The sequence below is a fragment of the Gavialis gangeticus genome, unplaced genomic scaffold (assembly GCF_001723915.1).
Source record: "Gavialis gangeticus isolate Ggan-Ray unplaced genomic scaffold, GavGan_comp1, whole genome shotgun sequence".
Classification (NCBI taxonomy): domain Eukaryota; kingdom Metazoa; phylum Chordata; order Crocodylia; family Gavialidae; genus Gavialis; species Gavialis gangeticus.
In genome coordinates, this window is record NW_017728998.1 from 13,179,022 (window position 1) to 13,192,092 (window position 13,071).

The 13,071-nt window shown below is 40.7% G+C and overlaps 1 long non-coding RNA gene across 1 annotated transcript in view; it reads right to left on the minus strand.

Annotated features, from left to right (window-relative positions):
* Nucleotides 1–2,514: 2,514 nt before the first annotated feature.
* Nucleotides 2,515–13,071, minus strand: part of LOC109289491 — a 125,903-nt gene continuing 115,346 nt past the window's right edge. The window contains exon 3 of the long non-coding RNA XR_002095387.1: nucleotides 2,515–2,839. This is a non-coding gene — a long non-coding RNA (uncharacterized LOC109289491). The remainder of the gene's footprint in view (nucleotides 2,840–13,071) is intronic.

Here is a 13,071-nt window from a genome sequence, read left to right on the forward strand (position 1 = left end):
TAAAGACATCTGACCCACAACCTTGCTATTGCTGATTATTTACATTACAGTAGCATCTAGAGGCCTCAACCAGTTAAAGGCCAACTGAATTAGGAAATACAAAGACAGAGAAAAGCCACACTCCCAAAGAGGTTATAGTCTAAAATATGAGACATGCCAGATGGATGAAGCAAACAGAGGTTGTGTTGAGTGGGAGGGTAGCATTAACAGCAGAGACTAGTTTGCATGTCGTTGACATGTACACATGCATGTCTGCGCTAAGCCTGGTCATGTACTTTGGTAACACATTTTTCTTGATTTATATTTATGCCTTACATGATACATTGAGGGAGCTAAGCAGATGTAGATACATGCTTCCGAACTGTAATGAACTCCATTCCAGGGTTTGCAGAGAATATAAGGAAACCCATGGACAGAAAGTGAGGGAAGTGGAGACCCTATAGGTTTGAAGAGTGTAACAGAAAGCTGAAGCTGATTGGCTAGAGAAAGATGCGTTGGAATTCAGAGCAGAGGAGAGAGGAGATGAATGACAAGCAAATTGTTAGTGAAAGGATTATTTTAGGCGGCAGTAACATACGTGGTGGGGGAGGGAGGGAAGGAGGGAGGCAGCAGCCCTGGGCCCTACCTTCAGGAGAGGGCATAAAAAAATTGCCTGAAGCAGAGCCATTACCCAGGGCATAGGGCTGCCCTGTTATGCCTCTAGTAGGAGGTGAAGCCATTCTAGAGCTCTGAAGGTACTGGATTAACCAAGCAGTGCAAAGTATGAATTACATTTCTCCTGCGAATACAGTGACTTGCTTTGTCTAGCATGCCCTGGTTTAAAAGAAATGTGTGCCCCTCAGTTCATTTAACTTCTTCCTTCAGTCTGTTTTGTCCTTTTGAAATAGACATTGGTAGACCATTTTTCTCAAACTTACTTTAAACAATGGCTGGAGAAAACAGGAGCATACACTAGAAAAAAAACAAAAGAAAAACCCACCACGAAGCCTATATCCATGTTGCCAGCATTTGTGATTAACCTCGTATCAGTGCAAGACCGTAGGCTGGGCCATCACACAGGGATAGAAGTGGTTTGTAACCTGATTCTGCTGTCACATCACTTATGAAAAATGCATACTCAGAAGCTCTGCAACTTCTGTACAGCCAACATGTTTCCATTCTTATGCCACAATTAGAGTATTCAATACTTTATTTAATACCCAACTTTCGCCTGGGTTTTATGGTTAGGGGATTTGGCAAGACTTATTAGTATTCATGGGCTCGATGAAACTAATATTGGACTATCTCTATTTTTTGTGCAATTCATTTTATACTGCATGATTTTAAAGGTTCAACTGGGGCAAAATTCACATTTTGACTTCAGCATGCACCAAAGTTGCCTTTGACACTGACAGATTAATGCTGAATACAGAGCACTTTCTTCTCCATTTACTGTTATCAACTGTAGCACCACCTGGAAATGTGTTCTCACTGGATTATAGATATGTAAATTATTCTGGTTTCAAACAAAATATAAGTTATGACCCATTCACTAGGCTATATTGCTATATCATTGCTTGCTATTTAAACAGGGAAAAGTGGCTTTCAATAAAATATCTGTATTGGCAAACAAGATACTGTTAAAGTAATTCTTTTAAAATACCAAACTTGTGGGACGTGATTTTCATGGGGAAATTATCTAAAACCTAAGAAGTAAAAGCATTTAAAATGGAGTAGGAAACAGACATTTTTTTCCATGCATATGCCTATTTTTGCAGATAACCTCTTTATATTTCAATACTGCCAGTTGCACAAAAAAGGTAAAAACAAAAATTAGACACACTTAAAGACATGCTTCCTCTGCTAAACTATTCTGCTGGGACTTGGTATGGATAAAAGTAAACCGTTAAAATATTCTGCATGGCTAAGCCTGCTATCTCCGGGTAATATTCATTGGTTAGGATAACACTTTTAGGGTTTAGTACCTAGCTTCTTAAGGGTAAAAATAAAGACTCTATCTGTCCATTGGGATTATTAATGGTAAGTGATTTGCACGTTAACATCAATAGCAATAATGAAGATGTCTTTTCTAATTCATCCTGGGGAACCTTGAATGAGAAGTGTTATTTGTCTGGGGCTTCATTCTTTAATAGAGTCCAAAGATAATTGACTATTGAAAATTCTGTCTAAATCAACCAAATAAATCTTTCGCTTACCAAATTAATAATTTCATTGATGCCATCAGCCTTCAGTTCTCACTCCATTAAATTCCTAAATTCATGTTAGAATGGCACAGCAAACAAATTAAAATGAGATTCTTATAAAAATGAGAATGATAAGATTGTGCTTTCTGAAAAAGCAATTTAACTCCAATAAATTATTTTTTAAATTATTAAATGAGGCATTGCATTAACTACAAAAAAGGAGCTTAAAAGGGCATTGGTCTATGAACGGCGAGACATCTATAGATCTCTACAACCTTGAACAATTATATCTGTAATAATTGCATCATAAAACTTTAAGGCATCTCGTACAATATTTCTTTTTTTTTTTTTAATATAGCGTTTTGATCAGCGTCACAATGAGACAGTGAACCAGAAACACAGCTAAATGTTTTCCAATAGTCACTTGCTGCTTTATTCAACATGCAGAGCATTAAAGCAAAGCATTGCTTGAATATTACAGATTATTGAGTGACTCACATTTATAATACTGCAAGTTATACTAAAGCTATAGCAAGAATTCCAGGTACAAGACGAGGAAAATTTTGTAATTCAGATTATATGCTTGAAAATCTGGAAGCTTTAAATGTCAGGGCTGTGCTCTCTGCTTTGGAGCTCTGGTCTGGGAGATGAGGATCCTAGAAGAGGAACAAAAAGGAAGAGGAAAAAGAATGGAGAAAACTTGCTAGCAAGACTGGGCAAATGATAATTTTTTCACCTGCATAAGAACCATTGATCTGTGAAGAAAACCTTTGTTAACTCTCATAGATAATATGGATGTAAATATTATATCAACTAGTTATAGTTGCAAGTTAAGAGTTTTGACCTTTTTTTAGATAAATATGCTAATTTTCACTAGTTTATCAGGACATACAGAATCCACGACTAGTGTCCCAAGGACCTCCTGCCTGCATAATTCCCTCCCCATAAATTCCCATTTCTTTCCATCTACTCCTTATATTAAATTAATAACAAACTGCAACATTTATTAGAATAGGATTATCCATTGCATACTCTATGGCTAGTGTAGAAGTAGATTTATCCAGGCCCCTAACTTGACTATAAATTTATCCAGGCCTCTAACTTGACTTCAGAGTGAAGAAAAAAATGCTCTCGCTTCGCATTTTAAAATGTTTTAAAATAAGAAAAACCGTTCTGCTTATTATGTCTCCATGCACAGGTCCTTAGGAACGAATGTTTCTTTCTTTCCTAAAATCAACAAGGTGATAACAGTTCTCAAAACAAAATGTGTTGCTGAGCAAGCAACTGTTATGATCTACCTTTGACTCTCTTTTCAAAGATGCTTTGTTTTAATCATGCGTCTTTTTTTTCCACAGTTTGAGGTATAAAAAGGTATGTTAACTTGCAAAGAGGAGGCGTTCTGTTTAGAATCCTCCCTGCGATCATTTGTATGAGTGCCATTAAACTCAGACTGGGCCTGTGAATTCTAATACCAAACACAATGCAAAGTTTGATTTCTTTCATGCTAGGTAAAGACATTCAAAAAGCCTGAGGATGAATTGACCTAGATTACACATTTTCCTCTAAGCGGCATAATTTATATCAGTAGCAAACATAACACACATTTGTGTTTTGAGAGGGGCGGGGGGCAAATCTTAGACCAGGTTCCACCATTTTTAAACCAGTCTGAGTATGCTGACTTCTGTTCTGTTATGGGTATAGACCAGTTTCTGATCACTTATACCAGTACAAGTATAATGTCCATACCTGGGCTATGGGAGAAAGCCTTGCCATAGTGAAGTTTATAGAAGTTCTGCCATCAATTGAATGAAACCAGGATTTTATATTATGTGAAAAAACTCCATGTAAACCCAGATCTGTTACTTACTCCTGCATTTAGGGGATGACAGACATATATAATGACTACTGCATCAAGTTTCCCTTTGTGGAGGCTCATACACAGTAATTACTAGGGTTAGTGGTGGGCAGTATTCAATTTGAATTTGGATTCAGCCCAGTTTGGGGGACCATGAGTCCATTTGCCAATTCAGATTACCGTCCCCATTCAATTTGGCTGAATTTGAAGATTTGACTCTGATTCAGACAATCAGTAATTCGGCCATAGACACAGGTTTATATGTTTTTTCTACATACCTCAAGGTACCAGGTGTGGCTTGTGAATGCTGAGATGGTGGGGCAGATGAAGTGTCCCATGGGAGCGGGGGTGGGGGGGTCCACTGCCGAGCATGCAGAGGACCCCCCCATACACACACATCCCCCTGGCTTGGCAATTGGGTGCAGGGGAGCCCCAGGTTCTCCCCTGACCCAGGAGGCACCAGTCACTGAGCTGGGGGGCCAGGGGAGTCCCCTGCATGCTCTGTGGTGGACCCAGAAGTGGACTAGAAGTACTTCTGGTCCACTTCCAGATCTGTTGCTGAGCCCATGCTCCCATGGGATGCTCCATCCACCCCACCGTCTCAGCATTCATGAGCCAAACCTGATACCTCGAGTTAAATAGAAAACATAAAGTTGTGTCTATGGCCAAATCGTCAAATCTCTCCAAATCAATTTGGAGGCTTCCAATTCAATTCAGAGAGATTAATGAGTCTCCTGATTCAATTCAGATTTGTTGAGTCAGCCTCCAAATAGGGCCAAATCTCCTCCAAATCATATCAGCGACCAAAGCATCGCACAGCCCTACTAATTACATCTCACTCATACTCTGCTTATATGCAATGAACCACCTTATTCTGGACTAGTAGGACTCTGCAAGCTCTGTGCTATTTCTAATTGCTCTGGTTTTAAAAACAAAACAGAAGCATTTTGGCACTGCCCGTCAACCAGGGTTTTACACACTTTCAAAACGTGTTTGAACTTGAAAAAGTTGAAAACAAGACAATATTAAATAGTCATAGCCATGAACCATAGACCTACACAATGATGTGACTACGGTTTATATGAATGCACCAGAGAGTTTTGATACCCCTGATCTCAGTACCTTTGATTTCTCAGTGATGTCCAGAATAAATAAATACCTTGTTAAAAGCCAGTATGTTAAGGTAGAATGCATTGAAGTCACTGATTCAGCCTTTGATTTTGTCTGACAGAAAATTAAAAATGAATGAACAAAAAATTAATAATAAATGTATTCATGGCCTTATTGGGATTCATGACTCTTTCCCCAACATTAAACAAGTACAACCAATTGTTTTTCTTAAAGGGAAAAATGTCACAATTATTCAGCTGCAGACTCTCCAGACACCATTGCAGTGTATTTGAGCTGAGGTACGGTAAATAGAATAGAAATACAAAAGCTCACATACTTGCCTCAGGGTCCAAGATCCTTGATATTAAAGATTTTCAACAAAGTCTTGAAAGAGAGTTATTCTGTCCCCTCTTTAAATAATAATAATACTTATGACTTACAGCTGCAAGCACAACTAAAGCTGTAAAGGCTAGGCTGTGATCCTCCTTTGCATTGTGTAGACCTTTTCTTTGAAGGTAGCTGCATTCAAACAAATTGTTACTTGTCAAATAATGGGCTATTTAATATGGGCAAGAGTATCAGAATTTAGATCCTGTCATATGGTAAGTCATCGGTCCAATGTAAGAGGGACAGAGGTTTTCAGAAATGGTCACTGGGCCATTTTTTAAATGGACAAACCCATCTTTCCCTTACCTCACTTTCAGGGATGAAAATGAAAATCATATTGACCGAACAACAATAACAAAATTGCAGCCTAATGGAAACAAGGAATTTCAGCCCAAGTACTTAGAATTGGGCAAAGGGATAAGGCATGTTGCAACTCAAAACAGGTTCTTATAATGGGAAATGGCAGATAACCTTAAAAATTTGTGTGATTCTATAATTTATCACTTTGAAAGCATCATATTTATGATGGTTCATAATGGTAGGCAAAAGTACCTTGTGAAAAAGGAAACCCCAACCCCTTAGTCATGTGCCTCTGACTAAGCATGCACATACCCCGCCCCCCCCCCCCCACACACACACATACTCTTCTCAAGGAGGCAGGAGTAAATCTCCAGAAATGATTACCACACATAACAGAACAATACCTTTACCCAGATGAGAGATACAAAAAGATCCCCAACAGGAATTAGGTACATGACAATGTAGCCCTTCCATACATAGGTTATGACCTTTGACTCAATATAGCCCAACCCTATCTCCTAGTCAAAGCTTAGTGTCACATGATTTCAGAATATTTTTTATGGTCCTGCTGAGTAGTTCATTCCAGTTCTTGTGACGGCTACATTAGACTGGACTGTCCTGTTGGCTTCAGACTGTGTTTTGTATCCCCACCACAGCAGCTGCTACTCTTGTACCCTCTGACCAACATGCAAACCAAACTGCCCCGGTGCCAACAGCACATTTTTCAACCCCTCCTCTGAGATTAACTGGCAGCCCTTTTTACACCTGGATGACCCCCTTGCTAATCTCCCAGCTTGGTTTTGGAGCCACAGCTACCTTCACCAGCAGCAATCAAGAATTTCTTTTTGCTTAACAGTCCCGTCATTTTTGGTCAGGGAGAAGTGCTACTTTCAGCCTCCCAGACCTGTCCCTCTGTCTGTCCCACCAGGAATTCTGGAGGGTGGTATTCCCCTCCCTGCTTCTACCCAATCATAGCTACACTAGGTGATATTAATATTGCACGTGTTGTATTTCAGAGTTCTGATGTACTGTATTTCTTATACTATGGCATACATGTCAGTGCCTAGAGAACCCCAATTGAAACTGCAGCCCAATTACACCATGCACTCTGTACATACATGAGAAGGCATATTGCTCAGCTTGAGAAATTTACTGTCTAAATAGACAGAAAGGAAGACAGGAAACAGCAATTGGCCCATTTTCTATCTGAAGAACTGAGATCCATTGAGATTAAGTAACTTCTTTCCTTGTAAATAATAGATTATACATGCAGCTGGGTCTTGGGGAGGAGGCAGGAGCTGTGAATCCCAAAAAGCTTGAGATTATTCAAAAGCAAAGATAGGTTTATGTCCAAATAAGAGAAGTTTGGGTTCCCTTCAAAGAAGCTTATGGACAACAGAAGCAGCTTACTCAGTGAAGCTTGTCTACAGTGGCTCCATGTCATGCCTGGGAGGGTGGCCATGATGACACCCTGCTCCACACACACTAGCTCCCCCAAATGTATCTGCTTCAGAGTGACTCAGTGCTACTCTTTGTCTCCCTGGCCTTGGTGTGCTTACTGGAGTCCGCCCAGGTGGATGCATTGTTTCATTGATAAGATCTGGTGTGCACAGAGTGGAAGTATATCACAGAGCTATAAGTATATCAGGGTCATACATCTGGGCCTGGGGGAGCATCTATTTACTAAGCCCCCCCAGAGGAGGACAAGAAACAATGGGCACAAACTGATTGAAGATCACTTCAAGCTAGACATTAGGAAAAATGTCTTCACAAGTTGAGTGCCGAAGGTTTGGAACAGGCTCACCCCAGAGGTGGTACAGTCCCCCACCCTGGTGATCTTCAAAAAGCATGTTGATGTCCACCTTGTTGGGGTCATCTGACCCCAGCAGTCTTTCCTGCAGATGTGCAGGGAGTGGGGGGCTGGACCCAATGTTACTCAAATTGCCAACTGCTCAAATCATGAGCAAGACTTTATAAAGGGGGATAAGGCAAGGTGCCGTGTTTATTGATCATGAGTTAGACATAGAAGTTTGGGCACACCGTTCACACAAACACACACAAATCATCCTAAACATCATTACACACAGGCATACACATACACAAAAGCCATTTCATCCACACATACACCAGATATAGTTACCAGCAATAGTAACTCAATATCAGCCAGGATGGCCAACCCAGGCTTATTGAGTAGATGATGATGATTTGAAGAGAGCAGATTTGAAGATAACAGCTAGAGCGGGGTGAACATATGAATCTGTGCTCTGATGAAACAGCAGTAGAGAAAGAGACTCACCCAATTTGGCCTTTTCAAAGTGTTCTTTTATAGGGATCGGCATCCTTTGTTTCAGTGTTTTGGGGTTTTTCAATACCCAGCTTCTGTTTTTGTGGTTGTTCTTCTTTTGTCTTTCACTTATCTTAGCCTTGGAGTGTTCTTGCTGCCTGTCTGGCAGGATGGGTGCATTCCTTCTCCTCATTATCTTCTTTGTGCCCTAGGCCTAAAAGGGATTCTTCGGCCATTCATTAATTAGTTTACTGACTGGTAACTTACATTTGGCACCTTGTTGCTTACATAAACAGTTAAATCCTCTTCTCCCTTCTCTATGCCATTCTCTCACCATTCACCCTTTTACACACACTTATACATAAAGGCTATGCAGAGTTCATTTACTTATGTCAAGCAGAAGGATACAAAATGGAGTTTTCAAGTTGCTTACAGGACAAGACTAACATGGTTATTATATTTCATTATTATTACACTCCATGTTAACATCAGCTACATTAGTTCAGTTCATGCTACACCGATGATCTGTAAAGTCCTGTGCAGCCCCGAACAATTATGAAACTATAAGCAGGGAGGCAGGGCATTGCAGACATGCTCTAGGAGTCAGAAGATCTTGAGTGATGATCACTGTGTCAGGGGAAGGAGAAGGTTTTGCTTTACCCCCACCCCATCCATTGCATGACTACAGAAGGGGCTCCCACAAGAGTAGACACCAGCAGTAGGTTGGTTTCTGCACCTCTCCTTATGGAGCAGAATGACAGGAGCTGGGAAGAGTCCCTTCCATCCCTTCTATACTAGCACAGGCGCAGTGCTTCAGCTGAAGCAGTCTGGCTCTGCCCTGTCCCTTCCACAGAACCAATTATTGAGCCCAAGTTCTCCCTGCTGTCCTCAAGACCAAACACATTTTTGCAGTGTTAATGAGGGCGTGACATTCTGCTGTTCAGAATAACGCTGGATTTATGAGTTGGGAATTGGTAGCCTTAAATCAGACTCAGTAAACTGTGGGGTGGAATGTGTAATATGCCAGCCCTTTTAGTGTCATGGATATTCTCTCACATTTTAATTTATACGAGACATTAACCACTATTATCTTTTCAATGCACTTGTTTGTTTAGAGTTGACATTTTATTCTACATCACTGTATTTACTGATTAGATCCAGAATTAAAAGGAAAATGAATACAAATGAAAGAGTTTTGTGCTAATTACAGCAGGGGTACTAGTGCTGCTAGTCTGTAGCTATTTCTCCAGAAGCAGGTTCACAAAACAACACTAAAACAACTCTAAATCTTTGACTGTGGAAAAAAAATGTATTTTCTTGGCAAAACCTATATTTGCACAGCTGGTGAGAAAATTGATTGTCCAGACTCCAGTACCAATCCTTCAAGCCCATATCACAGGATATCCAGATCAAGTGTCCTTTTAAGTTATAAGAGCTTGATATAACCCACTCAGGAAAATCAAGGAAAATTTGCCCTGGTGTCAGAGTAAATTATAGTACCATAAATAATTGTGATGCTAAATTAGCAGCAAAGAAAACAGTTCCTAAAATACTTTTCATTGTTTGGGAAAATGGCAAAATACATGGGTACACATTAAGAATGAAAGAGAGAACAAAAGAGAGAACGAAAGAAAGTTAAATGGAGGATTTTTATTGTTTCAATAGGGGCCCTTCCATAGAGAATTCTATGTCTTTAAAGAATTAATTCATATTGGACTAAAATCACCAATGGGGTAACGCTACTGACTTTAATCATGCTACCAAAGGGACCAATTTGGCCCTACTAGGAGCATTTCCACTGATCTCAGTTGGCTTTGGATCAGGCCTTCTGTTCTGTTCTACACCAGTGTGCAAGTCAGCACAGAATTTGGCTCATTGGGACACATTAAGTTTAAATTCTTGTCAAAACCATACACCATTTCCAATCCATAAACTTAAATAGGAGCTCATAAACTTATAAATATGTTTATTAGTCTTTCACAGACAGACACAGACTAGTAAACATTTCAAAGTCTGCATCCCGCAAGCCCCAAGGGTGTCTTCTTTAAAGAAGTCATTGATTTTTGTCATCAAAAACCAAGTATTCAAGTAACCGTCTCAAACACAGGCTGATGGTAAAGTACCCTGGATTCCCAAAGGTGCCATCTGTAAAAGGATCATTGATTTTGACCTTTTGGGTGGATTTGTCTTTTTTTTCTAGTGTTTTATTATGTGCATCAATAACAGGGAAGCCAAGGAAGACAAAACCAGAGAGAAAAAATATAACTTTTTAGAGATTTATGTTTGGAACTCTGCCAAGAAAACATTTTGCATTCAAGTATTCCAGTGCTACCAGCCCCTAATCCAAGAAAATCTCTGAAAACTGAACATGACTGACAAAATCATATGCTCAATGATTCCAATTGTCTGCTTTTTTCAGCCCTAACCCTATATAGCATAATACAACCATTAATGGGTTATCTCCCTCATTATCTAAGTGTAGCTTTTTATATCTCACAAAATTACGATGTTAGTTAAAAGGGGGAAATAGGCAAAGGTCAGATTTTGCTGTCCGTTATACTACATTAAACCTAGATCATCACTACTGAAGTGAATGGAGCTGCTCTTGATTTACAAGACTGTAACCGGCAGCAGAATTTGACCCAAGGTATCTTGTGTAAAATTACTTCCATTTAGCAGGTAGAGCTGCAAATAGGACTTGTCTTGCTCCACTACTTCCCACTTGGAGCGGGAGAATGACAGAAATCCCCCCCTACACAGACAAACACACATTCCCTCAGTCCCAGTGCAAACTATTTCCAATTTTAGACAGGCACTGGGACCAAATCAGTGGATAATCAGCTCTGCTGGATTACCACCACAAATGAAGTATAAAGAAGAAAAGGAACATGGCTTTAGAGTAACAGGGCATGTGCCAAGATGTCTGGAGGGCTCTTCACATACAGAAGCTTCAAAACAGTGGAAACTCAGCTCGCTGCAGCTGTGTAACGTATTTCACCTCTAGGTGGGTAAAGCCTGCATGCAGTGTTGAACAGAGCTGCCTTTATCTACCCGCTACAACACTGCCAGTCTGCCAGTTGAGGAAGGAGCATGGAAGAGTGCCTTTACTGGTGCCAAACTGAACCTGGCAGGAGACCAGGCCAGCAGGTGAAGCGATGGCCTCTTGCCCTTGCTGATCATAACAGAGGACTCCTTTGTGATGCCAAGTCTCCTGTCTCAGTAGCTTGATCCTAGGTAAAACACTTTGGGCTGTGTTTTGCTACCACCTGTATGGCACAAATTGCCCATTCTGATGAACTTTGAACAAGAGGCCTTATAACCTTTATTTTCTACCTTCCATGATGCCCTGTCAGCGTTCTGCCATTGCTGTTTGCATGCGTCTTGGGTCACATTAGCCTGAGGTAGAGTGGGAGAGCACTGTCCAAATGTGGAGTCATTTAGGTAAAATGGATGTGGCTTGGCCCATTAAGCAAGCTGCATCTGTTCTTCCCTCCCCAAGCATATGCTGCTTGTGAAAAATGAGCACAAGTTACATCCACACAGTTTCTCTCTCTGTGCTCCAGCTGTGGAGCCTGGCTCTTGTGTTCCTTTTCAGTTCCTACAATGGATTTAACTAAGGGCAATTTTGCACATTAGTAAGAATTCTTCTAAACAAAACAATCCTTTCAGTGAAAATGAAGAGGCTTTGAAAATGATTGCAAAGTGGATTATGATCACTTACAGTAGATAGCTGTTGACAGGATATTGCTGGTGATTGCTGTGAATATACATTGATAGATGCCAGAGAGGAAGGGCATAATTGAAATGATAAGAACATTTCAACATACACTCAAACAGATCATGCTACATTAAAGAATTCTTGTCATTGCAATGAAAAAAAAAAGTCATTTGGCTATCGAGTAATGTGCATTCACAGCAGCCCGTGAGTAATTTAATAATCTGAGTCGCCCAACTGATTCTGGCCTACCTTCGAAAGAAATGATCTTATCCTCCTGCATGGGGTTTGGCACAGTCACCTAACATGTAAAACAGAACTTCACTGACAAAGGAATTTGCTGGATATGAAGAATGTTAATCCTTTTGGTGACCTCTCTTTTTCCGTCTTCTTTGAAGCTAGATGTTGATTTACCGATTATCACCTTGCCCTGCAATAAGCTCAGTGTTATTTCATAAATTGGCTTGGAACGCCAAACCCACTAAATGCGCCAGCTGAACATGTTCCCATTGTTCTTATTTCTGAAACTGTTACCTAGCAAAAGCAGTTATTTTTCCATCATATCTGACTGCTGTCTCTCTGTATTCATTAACCGTTGCTTATGATTAGGCTGACCATATGGAAATCCCAGAAATCTGGGACATTATCCCTCCCCCACCCCATGCTCTCACAAGGTTGGCAGGCCACGTGCTGGGCAGGCAGCAGTGCCTGTCCGTCCATCTGCAAGGTAGTCCACACCAATCTGACTCTCGGCCAGACTGCACCCCACGTTCCTGCGTTTCCAGGATGCCCACTACAATTCTCAACAGCTGGCCAGACCACCCTCTGAAATCTGGGACTGCCCCGGCTAAACCGGAACATACGATAAAACAGATTTAACTGACCATAAGAAAAGCATGGATCTTCTATTACCTTTCTGAGAAATATATACCATTCTCAGTTCTTCACAGTCCTATAGATACACATAGACAGTTATATATAGGAATTCTAGGACCATGCATATGTCCTGAAACATGCACACCTGGTGCCTCTTCAAGCTCTACTGTAGCACCAAAGAATGAAATAGAGAATAGGGTTGCCATATTTCCAGTTTAAAAAAAGAGGACACCTGTGGTGGGGAGGGTGAGGAGAGCAGGGAGGAGTATATGATTCAGGGGGTGGGGAGGGCATTGATATGCCTGTGCCCTACCTCTTCCCCTCACTCCTAAGCCCCCCCACCACACACACACCCTGCTGC